The sequence below is a fragment of the Episyrphus balteatus genome (genome assembly GCF_945859705.1).
Source record: "Episyrphus balteatus chromosome X unlocalized genomic scaffold, idEpiBalt1.1 SUPER_X_unloc_1, whole genome shotgun sequence".
Classification (NCBI taxonomy): domain Eukaryota; kingdom Metazoa; phylum Arthropoda; class Insecta; order Diptera; family Syrphidae; genus Episyrphus; species Episyrphus balteatus.
The window spans coordinates 257,501-262,500 of record NW_026605125.1 but is presented as its reverse complement, the minus strand read 5'-3'; the positions used below and the strand labels follow the sequence as shown (position 1 = coordinate 262,500).

General features: G+C 35.4%; 3 non-coding genes across 3 annotated transcripts in view; all 3 read right to left on the bottom strand.

The window, feature by feature from the left end:
* Positions 1–1,211, bottom strand: part of LOC129920793 (large subunit ribosomal RNA) — a 4,150-nt gene extending 2,939 nt beyond the window's left edge. The window contains exon 1 of the ribosomal RNA XR_008773348.1: positions 1–1,211. This exon is cut by the window's left edge and continues 2,939 nt beyond it. This is a non-coding gene — a ribosomal RNA (large subunit ribosomal RNA).
* A 309-nt stretch (positions 1,212–1,520) lies between these two features.
* Positions 1,521–1,699, bottom strand: LOC129920831 (5.8S ribosomal RNA). The gene has a single exon (XR_008773368.1). It is a non-coding gene; the product is annotated as a 5.8S ribosomal RNA (ribosomal RNA).
* Positions 1,700–3,019: 1,320 nt separating this feature from the next.
* LOC129920759 (small subunit ribosomal RNA) overlaps positions 3,020–5,000 on the bottom strand; it is a 1,992-nt gene continuing 11 nt past the window's right edge. The window contains exon 1 of the ribosomal RNA XR_008773315.1: positions 3,020–5,000. This exon is cut by the window's right edge and continues 11 nt beyond it. This is a non-coding gene — a ribosomal RNA (small subunit ribosomal RNA).

The window sequence follows — 5,000 nt, the reverse complement described above, 5'->3', positions numbered from 1 at the left end:
GATAAGATTATTTTATATAATTTTTAATTGCACCAGCTATCCTGAGGGAAACTTCGGAGGGAACCAGCTACTAGATGGTTCGATTAGTCTTTCGCCCCTATACTCAATTCTGACAATCGATTTGCACGTCAGAACTGTTTCGGTCTTCCATCAGGGTTTCCCCTGACTTCAACCTGATCAAGTATAGTTCACCATCTTTCGGGTCACAGCATATATGCTCAAGGTACGCTCTAGTTAGAGGCATAAATAATATAAATATCATTATGCATAACTGTATAGAACGCCCCGGGATTGAATAAATAATTCATAACAAATTATAAACTAATCCCATTAAATTAAGTTAAGTTAATTATGCCATTGGGTTTTATTAAAAATACCCAATGACTTGCACATATGTTAGACTCCTTGGTCCGTGTTTCAAGACGGGTCCCGAAGGTATCCTGAATCTATCGCATTGTTAATCATAAAAGTGCATACAATATAAATAAACAAATCAATAGATCTATTTACCATTGTAAAATTCCGAAAAATTTAAGCACAATATATAATTATATCTGTCAATGATTTATCAAATCCAAAACATTTATTTTATGTTGAAAATCCGAAGATAAACAATTTGAATAAACTTAAGTAATGGATCTTATGATAAATATTTATTACATTAACAGATTACAATGTCCTTATATGGAAAAATTGCACACTATTGTTAAAATATTTTTTATATATTTTTATATTAGTATTGAATTTTCCATAATGGATATTCAGGTTCATCGGGCTTAACCTCTAAGCAGTTTCACGTACTATTTAACTCTCTATTCAGAGTTCTTTTCAACTTTCCCTCACGGTACTTGTTTACTATCGGTCTCATGGTTATATTTAGTTTTAGATGGAGTTTACCACCCACTTAGTGCTGCACTATCAAGCAACACGACTCTTTGGAAACACCTTCTAGTAATCATTAACGTTATACGGGCCTGGCACCCTCTATGGGTAAATGGCCTCATTTAAGAAGGACTTAAATCGTTAATTTCTCATACTAGATTATAGATGTTCCATACACTGCATCCCATATTTGCCATAAAGACAAAATGGCTTAGTGCTGAACTGATTTCTTTTCGCTCGCCGCTACTAAGAAAATCCTTGTTAGTTTCTTTTCCTTCCCTCATTAATATGCTTAAATTCGGGGAGTTATCTCATATGAGTTGAGGTTGCTTAACACTTTTTATTTGCTTAATAATTTTATATACTCAATTCAAAATATTTTTTATATATCGATCATTTCAGCCATTTTATCAATTCAAGTAGAATGCCTCAATTGCCAAATTATATTATGACAACGATCTGCAATGTTAGAAATTTTTATATACTAACATCCTCTAAAAAATAGATAAAACGAACTTACTGTCGCTCGATATTATTTTGAGGTATATATTATATTTTAATATTATGAATTTTTACAAATCCAATAATATAACATGCGCATTTGATAAATCAAAAGCAGCTTATTTAGCATAGTATCACAACCCTCAACCATATGTAGTCCAAGCAGCACTTCAAAATTAATTAAAGTACATAACAGCATGGACTGCTATATGCGTTCAAAATGTCGATGTTCATGTGTCCTGCAGTTCACACGATGACGCACAGTTTGCTGCGTTCTTCATCGACCCATGAGCCAAGTGATCCACCGCTTAGAGTATTATTATTTTTTTATTTTATATTTAGTCAATTTTTTTTTTTAAGAAATAAAAATTTATTTCTTTTTATATTTTATGTATTTTTTTTATGTTGCGAATGTCCAATTCCAAAGAATCGTTAACTTATAAATTTCTTTTAAAGAAATCTAAGTACAACATTTTTATACATTTTTATTTTTATATATATATATCGTTACAACTTATGCTATGCGTTTTAGCCGGATAGTACCGGGATATTGTCCAAGTACGACACCTTTAGGGGTTAATTCGTCGCAACGTATACACGCCACGCCGAAGGGCGGGTTTTTACACCCAGGAGGATATTACCCCGAAGGGTACGACACCTTTGTTTTTTCGACTTTTGCTCTAGCAAGTTTGTTTATGCATATATATATTTTCATAAGCGTCACTATTTCGATGACGATGACAATTGGCTACCATTTAAATATTTTGTTCATATTTTTTTTTGAAAAAAAAAGACCGAATGCATTACTTATAGTAATACACCCAGTCTAATTTGTTTTTGTATTTTGGTTATAACGTCACTATTTAGATGACAACACCATTTGGCTACGATTTAAATATTTTGTTCATATTTTTTTTTGAAAAAAAAAGACTGAATGCATTACATATAGTAACACACCCAGTCTAATTTGTTTTTGTATATTGGCTAAAAACGTCACTATTTAGATGACGACACCATTTGGCTACCATTTAAATATTTTGTTCATATTTTTTTTTGCAAAAAAAAGACTGAATGCATTACTTATAGTAACACACCCAGTCTATTTTGTATTTGTTTTTTTTTTATTATATATATATCGTTACAACTTATGCTATGCGTTTTAGCCGGATAGTACCGGGATATTGTCCAAGTACGACACCTTTAGGGGTTAATTCGTCGCAACGTATACACGCCACGCCGAAGGGCGGGTTTTTACACCCAGGAGGATATTACCCCGAAGGGTACGACACCTTTGTTGTTCGACTTTTGCTATAGCAAGTTTGTTTATTCATATATATATTTTCATAAGCGTCACTATTTCGATGACGATGACATTTGGCTACCGTTTAAATACTTTTTGTTCTTAATTTTTTTTAAAAAAAAAAGACTGAATGCATTACTTATAGTAACACACCCAGTCTAATTTGTATTTGTATTTTTACTTCTTTTGAAGTATTCTTTTTTGTATTTGTTTATATATTTATTGTATATTTTATACATTTTGTACCATAATTGTACATTTTTATTTTTATATTTTATTTTTCTTTTTTATATATATTAAATATATATAAATTTTATTTTATTGGAAAAATCACGTTAATGATCCTTCCGCAGGTTCACCTACGGAAACCTTGTTACGACTTTTACTTCCTCTAAACCATCAAGTTTGGTCAACTTCTGCGAAACAACCGTAACACGTTAGCGTCACAGTGATCACGTCCGGAGACCTCACTAAATAATTCAATCGGTAGTAGCGACGGGCGGTGTGTACAAAGGGCAGGGACTTAATCAATACGAGTTAATGACTCGCACTTACTAGGAATTCCAAGTTCATGTGAACAGTTTCAGTTCACAATCCCAAGCATGAAAGTGGTTCAGCGGTTTACCCGGACCTCTCGGTCTAGGAAATACACGTTGATACTTTCATTGTAGCGCGCGTGCAGCCCAGGACATCTAAGGGCATTCCAGACCTGTTATTGCTCAATCTCATTATTGCTAGACGCAATTTGTCCATTTAAGAAGCTAGTGTCCTTATAATGGGACAAACAAACAGGTACGACTCCACTAACATAAACACATTCAAACACAATTATATTTTACTATATTCATGAATGAAGGCTATGAAAGCTTCAACATCATAATCCTGAAAGCATCTATTTAATATATTTGAGTCTCGTTCGTTATCGGAATTAACCAGACAAATCACTCCACGAACTAAGAACGGCCATGCACCACCACCCATAGATTCGAGAAAGAGCTATCAATCTGTCTTACACGCTTATGTTCGGACCTGGTAAGTTTTCCCGTGTTGAGTCAAATTAAGCCGCAGGCTCCACTCCTGGTGGTGCCCTTCCGTCAATTCCTTTAAGTTTCAGCTTTGCAACCATACTTCCCCCGGAGCCCAAAAGCTTTGGTTTCCCGGGAAGCGACTGAGAGAGCCATAGAAGTAGCTACACCCAATTGCTAGCTGGCATCGTTTATGGTTAGAACTAGGGCGGTATCTGATCGCCTTCGAACCTCTAACTTTCGTTCTTGATTAATGAAAACATCTTTGGCAAATGCTTTCGCTTAAGTTAGTCTTACGACGGTCCAAGAATTTCACCTCTCGCGTCGTAATACTAATGCCCCCAATCTGCTTCTATTAATCATTACCTCTTGATCTAAAAACCAATGAAAGTAGATCAGAAGTCTTATTTCATTATTCCATGCACAAAATATTCAGGCATTTGGAGCCTGCTTTAAGCACTCTAATTTGTTCAAAGTAATTGTAACGGCCCACAACAGCACTCGATGAAGAGCACTGAAGCAGGTTTTAATAGGAGGAATACATAATGGTACATAAGTATCATAAATGTATAAGAACTCCACCGATAATACGCTTGCATACATAAGGTAATGTACAATCCACAATTGTAGTTGTACTACCCGTATGAAGCACAAATTCAACTACGAACGTTTTAACCGCAACAACTTTAATATACGCTATTGGAGCTGGAATTACCGCGGCTGCTGGCACCAGACTTGCCCTCCAATTGGTCCTTGTTAAAGGATTTAAAGTGTACTCATTCCAATTACAGGGCCTCGGATATGAGTCCTGTATTGTTATTTTTCGTCACTACCTCCCCGAACTGGGAGTGGGTAATTTACGCGCCTGCTGCCTTCCTTAGATGTGGTAGCCGTTTCTCAGGCTCCCTCTCCGGAATCGAACCCTGATTCCCCGTTACCCGTAGCAACCATGGTAGTCCTAGATACTACCATCAATAGTTGATAGGGCAGACATTTGAAAGATCTGTCGTCGGTACTAGACCATACGATCGGCAAATTATCTAGAGTTCAACCATTATAACGATTTCCGAAGAAATCGCTTGGTTTTAGCCTAATAAAAGCACACGTTCCAAAAGGTCCGTGTTTATATTGCATGTATTAGCTCTAGAATTACCACAGTTATCCAAGTAACTGTTAACGATCTAATAAACCATAACTGATATAATGAGCCTTTTGCGGTTTCACTTTTAATTCGTGTGTACTTAGACATGCATGGCTTAATCTTTGAGACAAGCATATAACTACTGGCAGGA